The sequence below is a fragment of the Palaemon carinicauda genome, chromosome 9 (genome assembly GCF_036898095.1).
Source record: "Palaemon carinicauda isolate YSFRI2023 chromosome 9, ASM3689809v2, whole genome shotgun sequence".
In the NCBI taxonomy this organism is placed as follows: domain Eukaryota; kingdom Metazoa; phylum Arthropoda; class Malacostraca; order Decapoda; family Palaemonidae; genus Palaemon; species Palaemon carinicauda.
In genome coordinates this window covers 91,989,577-92,003,823 of record NC_090733.1, presented here as the reverse complement: position 1 = coordinate 92,003,823, position 14,247 = coordinate 91,989,577, and positions in this window count along the sequence as shown.

The following is a 14,247-nucleotide window of genomic DNA, read 5'->3' as shown; positions in this document are numbered from 1 at the left end:
CCTGCGCCTAAAATGCGATTATCGTAATAATGGCAAAGAGGCAACGAAGAGGCAACCATTGCCGGCGTAGAGTCGTCATTTCGGACTTATTAATAGCTATAATATCAAGTTTTGTTCCTGCAATAATCGGTAGTAGCATTTCATTACGGAACGTATTGTGTATGAACTTAAAAATTGGTTCGTTGAAAGAATGATATTGCTCTCTCTCTCTCTCTCTCTCTCTCTCTCTCTCTCTCTCTCTCTCTCTCTCTCTCTCTCTCTCTCTCTCTCTCTCTCTCTCTCTCTCTCAGTTTTGTATCTGTGTGCCAGTGAGTGATTACACTTTTGCGACCCTATAAATATCATAATTTAACGCGGATAACAAAAGGCTATCGAGTGCAATATAGCTACAAGTTTTCGTGAATAGTCAGTGATTAGTTTGAGGTCGGAGAAGTGGGATAAAACGTCGGCATAGAATAGTTATCTTGTGAATTACTAAAAATCTAATCAAGATGGCTATGTACAACACGGGCAAGGCTTGGAGAGACATCGCTGGACTCAGCAAAAATAAATTCCATGAGTTGGCGAAACAGGAGCTCGACTGTCTGATAACAGAGGTCACTAGTAACGTCAACCAATGTGACGGAAAAATATTCGCAGACATATTGAAACAATATGATCCAATAAACTGGAGCAAATCTGCGGAAAACATCAGCAAAATAATAGAAGAAATTCCAAAGAAAATCCAAGTGTTAAAGAGACTTATAAAGAAAGTCTACATCAATCAACACATTCCATCAAAGAACAATAAGAAGTCCAATATGGTGAATATGCTGATTGATGCAATGGGAAAAAGAATGCCAAAATGGTGTAATACATGTAAGATATGGTATTCCATTAATAATCCTCAACAATTGATTAGAAAATGTGATGCCTGTCATGTTCCAACACATCCCACATGTGCTGAAATACAGCAAAAAATAAAAAATAAAGACACAAAGGTATTCTGCTCAACATGCTTAGTCTGGATAGAAAATATAATTAAGTCGAGACTAAATCTGCAAATAGTTGAAGATAAAGAAGAGGAAGAAGAAGAAATAGAAGAAGACGAAGAAGAAAAAGAAGAAGAAGAGAACAATGAACAGGATATGTGTAAGGATGCAGAAGAAATCATTGATATAACCTATGATGCCATCCAACAACATACTTATGAAGAAATAAATTACCAGATGGAAACAAATAATAGACCCAAGAGACTCTACCCGGACCTACATAATTTTAGGGAAGAGCAAGAACAAGAAAAAATAGAAAAGAAGGGTATAGTCTGCAATATGCTGAAAAGAGGGAATTGCAGATTTGGCGAAAGATGCTACTACAAACATCCAAAGATATGCCATAATTATGAAATATATGGTAAATGTGCGTATTTAGACGGATATGGAGACGAATGCAGAGATCTCCATCCAAAAATATGCAAAAACCTAAAAGAAGGAAAAGGATGCATTTACAACAAAAAATGTCGATATATGCATCCTGCAACCATGAATGAAAGTAAGAAAACTCAGCAAACTGAAAAGAAAAATGAAAGCAAAAAAGAAACAAAAAAAGAAACAAAAAAGCAGGCCGTGTATATACCGCGCTTTGAACCAAGAGCCCCAAGATATGAGGCCTTTCAACCCAAACCGGCACATTTAGAGCCCAACTACAAAGAATGCATCTATAATGCCAGGGGTTGGTGCAGATATGGGGACAGTTGCAGGTATACACACATAAATAAATATGAAGGCGAAAGAGCAAATATAATAGAAAAGTTGGATTTTTTAATGGCAGAATTCCGGGAAATGAAGAAAAGAACATCATATCAGAACAGGAAGGAAGCATGGGAGAATCCATATTATTACCAATATTAAATAATGGGGATGAAACACAAACCATAATAGTAATGAATGCACAGGGTTTAGTCAAGAGTAACTCTAAAAGGAAAATAGAGTTCTTAGAAGAACTAACCCAAATTGAAAAAATAGATATATTAAATATAAGTGAAACATGGTATTCCCAAGAGACTGGCAGTGATGACCAGATAAAGGGTTTCCAAACTTATAGATCAGACAGAAAAAATAGGAATCAAGGGGGAACCGCAATATATGGAAGAGACATAAATCAAGGAAAAGTATGTGAAAAATACAGCAACACAGAATGTGAATTGATTGCGGTAGAATTTGAATTTGAAAAACTAATGAATATTGTAGTTTACAGACCCCCAAACACTAAGGAGTTTGACATAATAATAGAAAAAATAGATGATATATGTAGAAACCATAAAGACTGGAATATACTCCTATCCGGAGATTTTAACTTTCCTTTCGTGGATTGGAAAGAACGGATAGAAGAAAGTGGTTGTATGTATACATATAAAAAAGATAGTAATAGTAGCGCAGAAGATAAGAGGCAATTTGAAAAGCTTCAAGATATGCTATTAGAACATAATATGCAACAAATAAACCACATTCCAACAAGAAAGGAAAACGTCCTAGATCTAGTATTTGTGAATGAGGTGAATTATGTTAAAGAAATAATAGTGTATAACACGGGAATTTCAGACCACTATGTCATAGAATTGATAGTTCATTCCAAAGCAAGTGATCACAGAATTAATAAAAGCACAAAACTTTGGGAAGGATATGGAAAATATAACTTTTACAGTAAGAATATAAAATGGTCAGAAATAAATGAAGAACTGAATAAAGAATGGAAAAATGTATTTATAAGTGATAATATACAGGTAAATACGGATATACTGTACAAAATACTGGAGAAAGTTGTTGAAAAATATGTACCGAAAAAAAACAATAAACAAAAGACGTGCATACCAAGAGACAGAAGGATCTTATTTCAGAAAATTAAAAAGTGGAAGAAAAATCTTGCAAAAGAAAAAAATGTGTGGAAAATGAGGGAAATAAAATGTAAGATAGAAAATGCAGAACAAAAGATTATACAGTCGAAAGAAAATGAAAAAAGGGACTTAGAAGAAAGGACACTTCAAAATATAAAAAGAAACCCCAAAGTACTTTACTCCTATGCAAAAAAGATGAATAAAAGGAGAATAGAAATAGGCCCTCTAAGAATTGAAGGACGGCTAACGAATGAAAAAAAGGAAATATGCAACATATTAGCAGAAAAATATAAGAGTGAGTTCACGCCAAGAATCGCGAATGAGAATAATGAAACAGAAATGAGAGAAGAAAATGTTGAATATCTAACGGATATAGATATTAATGAAGCAGATATTGTCACGGCTATAAACGAAATTAAAAATGGATCGGCAGCCGGACCAGATGGAGTTCCAGCGATTTTGTTAAAAAAAAACTGCAAACACTATCGCGAAGCCACTTGCAATACTGCTAAGACAGAGTATAGATATGAGCGAGATATATGTTAAACATAAATTAGCTTATATAACCCCTATCTTCAAAAGTGGATCAAGACTAGAGGCAAGCAATTATCGACCTGTTAGTCTAACATCACATATTATGAAAGTGTATGAGAGGGTAATAAAAAAGAAAATAATGAACCATTTGGTCAAAAATAATTTGTTTAATATGGGTCAACACGGTTTCGTACCTGGAAAAAGTACACAGACCCAACTGATAGCTCACTATGAAAACATATACAATAATATGATAAATGAAAAAGACACAGATGTGATCTATCTAGATTTTGCAAAAGCCTTTGACAAGGTAGACCATAACATATTGGAGAAAAAAATGAGAAAGCATAATATTGTGGGGAAGATAGGAAAATGGGTAAAAGAATTCCTGCAAAACAGAAAACAGATAGTGGTTGCAAATGACGAGAAATCAGATGAAGCCCAGGTAATATCTGGTGTGCCCCAAGGTACGGTATTAGCTGCACTGCTATTTGTTATTATGATCTCAGACATAGACTGTGATGTTGAAAACTCCGTAGTGAGAAGTTTCGCCGATGACACAAGAATAAGTAGAGAAATTACTTGTGATGAAGATAGGAACTCACTACAAAGAGATCTAAACAAAATATATGAATGGGCGGAGATAAATAGGATGGTATTTAACTCCGATAAATTCGAATCAATAAATTATGGAAACAGAGAAGGAATGGTGTATGCATACAAGGGACCTAATAATGAGACAATCACAAACAAGGAAGCAATTAAAGACCTTGGTGTAATTTTAAATAGGAATATGTTATGCAACGACCAAATAGCAACACTGTTGGCTAAATGTAAAGCGAAAATGGGAATGTTATTCAGACACTTTAAAACAAGAAAAGCTGAACACATGATTATGCTTTACAAAACTTATGTGCGTAGTACACTCGAGTACTGCAATGTGATATGGTACCCACACTACCAAAAGGATATTGCGCAAATAGAGAGTGTACAAAGGTCCTATACTGCTAGAATAGAAGAAGTTAAGGACCTTGATTACTGGGAAAGACTGCAATTTTTAAAACTATACAGTCTAGAAAGGAGAAGAGAACGCTACATGATAATACAAGCATGGAAGCAAATAGAAGGAATTGCTGAAAACATCATGGAGCTTAAAGTATCAGAAAGAGCAAGCCGAGGTAGATTAATAGTACCAAAAAGCATTCCAGGTAAACTGAGAAAGTCGCACAGGACATTAATCCACTACGCACCAGCATCGATAATGCAGCGACTATTTAATGTGCTGCCAGCTCATCTAAGAAACATATCAGGAGTGAGCGTAGATGCGTTTAAAAATCAGCTCGATAAATACCTAAGATGCATCCCAGACCATCCAAGACTGGAAGATGCAAAATACACCGGAAGATGTATTAGCAACTCTCTGGTGGATATACGAGGTGCCTCACACTGAGGGACCTGGGGGAACCCAAACAAAAAATAAGGCAATAAGGCAATAAGGCAAAGGAAGATTCATTATGATATAGCTTTTAAATTGAAATTTACTTTTTGTTCATTTTCATATTTCCCTCATCAATAAACTTATGTATTGTTGCAATCTTACATTTCTTGTTCAAATACACATACATTCACACACACACACACGTATATATATATATATATATATATATATATATATATATATATATATATATATATATATATATATATATGTGTGTGTGTGTGTGTGTGTGTGTGAGTGTTAACAAGTCAGGTATATTTTAATATCAGCAAATCTGCCGACCTTTTCAGCCATCGAAGGAGGTTTAGGGGTCTATGTGTATACAGATGAAACTATTGAACTGACAACGTCTAGAACATCACACTTCGTTTAAGTCTGAAGATCACTAATGAGCTGTATACTGAACCTTGAGAGAGAGAATAAATTATTTTCCCTCTGGTTCAACGCTATTATTGAGAGAGAGAGAGAGAGAGAGAGAGAGAGAGAGAGAGAGAGAGAGAGAGAGAGAGAGAGAGAGATAAATTACTTTCACTCTGTTTCAACGCTATTATTGAGAGAGAGAGAGAGAGAGAGAGAGAGAGAGAGAGAGAGAGAGAGAGAGAGAGAGAGAGAGAGAGAGAGAGAGAGAGAGAGAGACTGTGGCTGGATTCCGATAAAACAGATCAAATTGGACCAATATAAAGGGAGACCAGAGTCGTCTCTTTAGCCAACTCAATTAGCAGACGATTAAAGAGTTGTTGCCGGGGAATCGATGCCTCACTGCGGGACAAGAACACATTCTAGCACTGAAAAACAAAAAGAAAAAAAAATCTATATAATTCTGTCAAACAGACACACATACAAACATATATATATATATATATATATATATATATATATATATATATATATATATATATATATATATAGTACGTCATTACGGAAATAGCCTTATGATAGTATAACTGATTCATAGATATCAATAAGAATTTTAATTAAGAAAAAGTGATGAGCTTTAATTAGGATGGATTAATGTTAATGGATATTAGTGGATTAAAAATAATAATAAGACAACAATAACCCGTTTTCTGGGCGCTAGTTTTCAGCGAACTGAAATAGCAGCTTCATGTTTTTGTGTACTGATATCCGACATACGAAACATAATTTAAAACCAGATATTATTATCATCATTATTAATCATTTTCAATTTTTCGTTCGGATATCATTTAAAGTTTAATCTAATATTGTTGCCTTTGCCAAAATCGAAGATTTTTCGAAGAGTTTGTATTCACCCCTATCGTCGTTTGTTCGTTTGTTTGTTTACAACTTTACACAGAAACTATAGTAGTCATGTTGGGTATGGCCTAAGGATGAACCAGTAACATTTTGGAAAAGTTCATCAAAGTAAAAGTTCGTGGTAGTACTTTGAAAATAGCAGCAATATCATGTAAATGGTATATAATAAGCAAACAACATAACGCTAAAACTACAGAACCAATTTCAACGAAACTTGGTGGACATGTGGGGTATGACTAAAAGACCAATCCATTAGATTTTGAATAAAATAAATCGAAGTACAAATATGCAGTGGAGTTAAGAATATAATACGACTGCTTGATGTGATGAAGTCAAGTTCTCAACTTAGTACCCTTCTAGCAATTATCTCTAAGAATCAAAGGTCACACAACTATACTAAAATTCAGGAAGTTATAATGCTTTAGTACACTACACGGTGTGTCACACACAAAAAAAGCTTATGAGCAATGTGGTGTCTCCCGTGATGCGTAGTAATGTGATTAACGGGTAGGCCTATAGTAAGTTTATATCAGAGAATGGTGATCTAAAAAAATAAGATTCATTTATAGAGTATTTAGGAAACAAGATGTACCCGCATTCATTCTTATTTTGAGTTTTTTAGTTTAAAGCCATTTCTATTTATCAAAATAAACATACTGTTGATAATTTTGTAGCTTATTACTATTTAAATAAATCCAAATAAACATACTGTTGAGTGATGTTTATACGTATCTCTGAATTAATCTACTCAATAAACTCTCCAATAACAGAGAATACTTTATTATTAAATGCTGGAGAATAATAATAATAAAAAAAAACTACCTGAAAATAAAAAGAAATGAAAACTAACTGAAAATTTGTTATACCTGGCATAAAAATAGAACTAAAATTGACCAAATAGATATATCATGCAGTGTTTGCGTCCCTGGGAAAAATTTCCCATTTCTGAATATTCAGTTGAATTTCATGTAAATTGACGCAGAACTCTTCTTGCGATGAAAAATATCGTAGTCAGTATTACGAGATATTCAAATAATTATTTTTCTTGGCATCCGAATGATTCTCTTGAGAAAAGAACGATGGTTCACTTTTTTTTTTATTTTGCGTTTAGAATTGTTAACTTCAGAATTTCACTAGCGTGATTCTTTCATCTCATTGAACATAAACTTTCTACTTGAATTTTATGATTCCAATTTTCACAATTCTCTTCGCAATATTTATGCTTTATGCATACATATGCACATACATATACGCATATATATATATATATATATATATATATATATATATATATATATATATATATATATATATATATATATATATATATATATATATATATATATATATATATATATATATATATATATATATATATATATATATATATATATATATATATATATATATATATATATATATATATATATATATATATATATCTGTTTTACTCAGAAACAGTTTAGGTTAACTGTGGAAGTGTCAAGATAGATTAGCAATTCAATTTTGTTCTCGTTTGTAGAAAATAATTCTTATCTACATAAGTTAATTATATAATTCAGAATGATAAGGCTGAAGTGCAGAATAATAAATAAAAATAAAATAGATGTTTTATAAGTTAAATCATTATAATGACCATTCCCGTTATAAGGATGGCTATTATTTTTTTTAAAAGTCTTTTTAGAGCCGATTGCAAATCACCTAAAAGGCTTCTTGGTTGAAAAACCATTTTGTACTAAGAAAACTACGAAGGAGCTTCAAGATGAGGACTACTAAAAAACTGCTAATGGAAAGGTCGGGGTCAAGTACCAAAGAGGATACTTGGTACAACATTAGAGACGACATCTAAAGGTCTCGACTATCGGGGGAGTTTTATTTAAAGTTACAGGATAGCAGAGGACATGACAGAAAACAGGAAGCTAGGAATTATTGGGTAATTTGAGTGTATAAAATTTTTACACAATATCCTCATTTAATATTTCCCTAAATAATTTTGTATTTAATGCACGGTAAATGACTCTCCATGAATACACGGATTTGAACTTCTTCTTGTGACTATTCAGAAAAGTGCATATGATATGTATCATAAAAAAAAAAAAAAAAAAAAAAAAAAATTAAAATTGTATATTGACAACAATTGGTCTTCTCTGCTTAAATTAATAATGGAAGAATTGAAACATTTGGTTTATATTGGTGGTGGTCTCTGTATCAATAAATCCCCCCCCCCCTTTTTTTTGCAGCAATTTAATTCCAGGTTCTTGTGTCTATTCCTTATAATTCACCCAAATCTGAATAAATTCTGTTTTAATGTATTAAGAAAATATATATATATATATATATATATATATATATATATATATATATATATATATATATATATATATATATCTTACGAAGCAGGACTAGTGTTAAGTAAATATTATATTCATGTATTTCATATGTGTATTGAAGTGGTGTATAGCGAGCTCGCAAAGTGAGTTCCTCTATTGTAGGTTTAAGTAATTGTATCTAAATTACAGAAGACTTTCATCATTCATTTCATTGTATTTCTCATTCAAGTCAGTGTATGTAAATTTACGTGATTTTTTAGGAGTTAACTTTTTATTCCACGTATTTTGTTACGAAGTCTCATGTATTCTCGATTAGGTATGCTGTACGACACATACGAGGCTTGAACACGAGCGCTCATGTAATCTTTTTTAATGTTTTCATGAGGTAGTACATCATGTTTATATTTCCACACGATTAGAATGTTCTTGAAAACCCCCGAGTTAGTTTTATATATATTTTTTTAATTGTTTTTAGGAGGGAGGCACGCTGAGTTAGCTAAGAGAAGGGTAACCTTGCAAGCAAGGTTGGTTCCTCTGTTCATTTTTCTAAGTTGACAACTCCAGTGCCGTTAGAACCTGGCCCCAGGATACACAAATGATCTACTAGAATCATCTAGAAGTTGTAAGTCAATATATATGTGCCCTTAGGAAATCGTAAGCAGCAGAAAAGATCCAATCTACCCTTTTGAAAGAGCCAACATCCTCTCTCCTCTCAAGTGCATTGAGTGTGTGCCCTCTCTAAAGTGGATAAGTTTTTATACAACATATACCGAGGGTAGTGTGTTCAAACGTTGATAAATCAATTGAATGTGATTTCAAGTACTTGTATAACATAAAATTTGTAACTGGCCCTGTGAGATTTAGGTTAAAATAGTGAGGTGTATTTATTTTTTCTTAACTGTTTGGTTACCTAGTTTGATCCAACACATGAATGTGTATCAGTTATTTTTATGTAAATTTCATTAAGGGTTTAATCATTAGTGTTAAAGTGTTACCTATTGTATTACTTATCAAATTTAGATATTTTTATAAATTAATTTCCAGTGAAACAAGTGATTGTATATAATTTTGTTCAGTCTTTCTTTTATTCTTAATCTAAGTTTTTGTTTAATATTTAATATTTCGAGTGATTTATTTTGATGTTAATTCTTGTCAATTGCTATTGTAATTTTTCATAGAATATATTTAATTTAGTAAAGTGTGTATTATTTCGATCACCAATATTTGTTAATGGTCCTTGGTCGTAATTCCTGACTAGAACCAAAGTAAGAAGTTGTTTGTGAATAGCTCTTAACAATTAATCATCAAGTTTTGTTTTGAGAATAATGAAAGAGACCTTTGGATATTCAGTAATTTCATATATTGCCGTCTGAGGGTTATATTATTTTCTCAGAGCTCGGGTATTAATTTTCATGTGAAACAAATTTACGTAAAAATAAACAGATGAGTTTGGAGCTCGGAAGGTTATATAAATCCCCAGGTGTAATATAATTTATTTATATATATATATATATATATATATATATATATATATATATATATATATATATATATATACACACATATACAGTATATATATATATATATATATATATATATATATATATATATATATATATATATACATATGTATATATATGCATACATACATATATATATATATATATATATATATATATATATATATATATATATATATGTATATATATATATATATATATATATATATATATATATATATATATATATATATATATACATATATATATATATATATATATATATATATATATATATATATATATGTATATATATATATATATATATATATATATATATATATATATATATATATATATATATATATTTATGCATATATATACATATATATATATATATATATATATATATATATATATATATATATATATATATATATATATATATATATATATATGTGTGTGTGTGTGTGTGTGTGTGTGTATAAAATTAGTGGTGAAATTCCATCTACAGCATCCAGACTAATATCAGGGAGTACAAGACAGCACTATTATGATTTGTGTGTCAGATATCTCCCTCTCCGCATACCAGCCAGGAACCCTTATGTCCGATGCACGACGGCTACCAGAATACCCCTATCTCCACTGACTTTGAGCGGGAGTAGAAAATATATCAGAGATTAATAAATGCAGGTGGCAGTTTAAATTAACATGGAGCAAAGGCTAGATGATTTAAGTATAAGTATTTAATTAGATAATTAAATTAAATTGTTTATCAGAAGAGAAGAGCAATGAAATAATGTTAAATTGCAAGCAAAGAGAACCATAGTAGAGCAAAGACTAGTATAAATAAGCGATTAATTAGAAATTTTAACTACTTGCCAGAACCGAGGATCAATGGCACAATGTTAAATAACGACCAAAGACCAGTTGAACCAAGTGATTAATTTGATAATTAAAATAATTCAACTTTACTCTCCCACCAAGCTAACGCACATAAGGTAACATGTGATACTTGCCAAGAGTAGCAATAAGCTAATGTCATATTGTGAGCAAAGAAAGCCACAGAGGAACAGCGACCAGTGGAACTAAATGATTAATTAGATAATCAACATCAAACACAAACACATTGGCTGTGGATGGACGGAGTAACCAAAGGGTTTCTTCCCAGTGGGTAGACTTACAAGCTAACACTAAAAACCCCTTCACTATTTCACATGAACAGTGATGTTGTAAACACACATGAAAAGATTTCGATCTGTAAGCTGGGCTCAAAATTCCGACCCACAAATTGTGTATCAGTGACGCTATCCACAACGCTTCCACAAACCACATTTTATGGAAAATGTTGATATTCAGAATGGCATTTCCACAAACAAGATTAATATTCTTTCCTATACCGCAATGCACAATTTTATATATAAAAGCACATTATAATGAAGACTCACGTCTTGCGTAACATGCCTTTTGATTTAAGATTATGAAGCAATTTGTGTACGCAACCCGTCAAAAATGACAGCTAAATATTTTGATTCAACACTTCCCTAACTAAAACCCATCTCTCCAGGGTATGACTATGCTTCTCCCCCTTACTCAAGGACGAAAAGAGACCGTTTAGTAATACGTATGGCCATGCTGCTCAGCATGTAAAGAAATAAATATAGATACATACATATATATATATATATATATATATATATATATATATATATATATATATATATATATATATATATATATATATATACATATCCAACTCTTCTAGTTCCTTGTGGAGCCTAGTTAACGTTTAGTGAACAAATCTTTCTTGGGGGGGGGGTGCAAACAGCATGACAAAACATCTCCATCTACCTCTCACCATGATCTCATCTACATACGGCACTCAATTAATCTCTCTTATAGAACCATTTGCCATCCTGTCCTGCCATTTAACTCTTAATATTCTTCTGAAGGCTTTGTTCGAGAATCTACAATATCTGTTGGATATTGTTTCATTGTCAGACCACGACTCATGTCCATATAATAACACCGACCTACCTCTCACCATGATCTCATCTACATACGGCACTCAATTAATCTCTCTTATAGAACCATTTGCCATCCTGTCCTGCCATTTAACTCTTAATATTCTTCTGAAGGCTTTGTTCGAGAATCTACAATATCTGTTGGATATTGTTTCATTGTCAGACCACGACTCATGTCCATATAATAGCACCGACCTACCTAAACTGATGTGTAGTCTGATTTTTATATGTAATTTCAGGCGATTTGATTTCCAAATTTTACTCAACCTAGTCAGTCTGGGTTGCTTTTTTTCCATTTTTATTGAACTATCACTCTGTAATGGAGATCATAGATCCTAAATGCCTAAATGATTCAACCTCATTAATACTTTCTCCTTCCAATGATATTTCATCTATCATTGCATATTCCGTTCTCATTATCTCTGTCTTCCTTCTATTTATCTTGAGCCCAACCTCATGGGATATTTCATGCATTCTGGTAGGTAAGCTTTGCAAGTCCTGTAGTGTTCTGGTAATACAGACAGCGTTATAAGCATACTCCAGGTCCCCTAATTTCCTGTTACCAATTCAGTCCAATCCTACTCCACCATCCCGAACTGTTGTATGCATTACAAAATCCATGAGGAGATGAACAACACAGGTGACAAAAAATTAACTTGGAATACTAGACTGTTCACTAGAAATTCATTTAATAGAACTCTCATAACATTAACTTTGCACTTACTATGCTTATGAACAGACTTAATCAAATCTTTATATTTGAGAGGAACTGCATTACAACGTTGGACTCTCCACAAAATTGGACAGTGCACACTATCAAATGTTTTTCCATAGTCCACAAATGCCATTAAAAGTGGATTTCTATATTCTACCCATTGCTGTACAACATGTCGTAAAACCAAAATCTCTTTAGAATTAGCATACTATATATTTTCATGACAACTGACGAAACTGTAATGCCTCCATAATTATTGCAATCCGTCATATCTCCATTTTTTTTTTCTTTTTTTTTTTTGCCCTTTTCACCAACAATCCTAGTTCCCATTCATCAGGTCTAGCTTCTTAACACCACATTCTACAAAATAATCTTGTAAGTAGTCTAGGAGTCAATTAATTTTAGCCAATTTTATCTCGGTAGTTATTCCATCGTATCCAGAGGCTTTTCATCTCTTTAGTTTTTTAATGATGGCATCGACTTCAAACATAGTGAATTTATTAATGAGCACATCAAAGTCTTCCTCGGCTTCACGTATATCAATCAAACTATTCTCTTCATATCTCCTATTCATGATTTAAATAAAGTGTTCCATCCAACGTTGCCTTTCTTCATCTTCTGTTGTTATAACATATCCTCTGTCTTTTGATGGGTATGTGCTTCTTCTTTGTCCCAGTAGATATATCATTGATAATTCTATGAGCAATTCTTATACCATAGCAAAAATATGAATTCATAACTTTATCAGCCTCATCTGCTTTCCTGTCTAAATATTCTCTCCAGTCATTCCTGACTTTTCTTTTGACTTCCTTATCAATAGTGGAATACTCAGCAGGCTCAGCCTTGTGTGTTTCATTACTTCCTAGACAACTTTCAACAATCAATTTCTGTCATTGTATCCTGTTGATAGTATCCCAAATATCATTTAATATCCATGGTTTTCTCTTTATAACTGTATGTCCCAAAACTTCACTACCAACAGACTGATATATGTTCCTAATATCACACCATTCTTCATTAATTGTCTGCTCTTTGTCTCTTAAAGTCTCTAAGAGTGCAAATCTATTCCTACATTCAATTGCAAAGGTTTCTCTGTGGTCATCTTCTTGAATTTAGTTGCATCAAACCTAGGTATTATATCTACATTTCTGTTCAGTGTTTTCAGTTTTTATTTCCCTGTAGCAATGAGGAGCTGGTGATCACTACCAATATCTGCACCTCTATAGCTTCTTACATTTCTCAGAGTCCCCCATCTCTATTTATTAATGGCTATGTGATCTATTTGATTTTTGTAAGTGCCACTTGGTAAATTCCATGCATATTTGTGGATGTCCAAGAGCTGCAAAAAAAAAAAGAGTACCTTCAATATCAAGATTGTTCCTACATCAAAAACTTATAAAATGTGCCCCGTTTTTATTTGCAACTTCAAGACCGTCAACGACCATCATATTCTCTATACCTTGATTATTCCTTTCAATTTCTGCATTGAAGTCACCAATT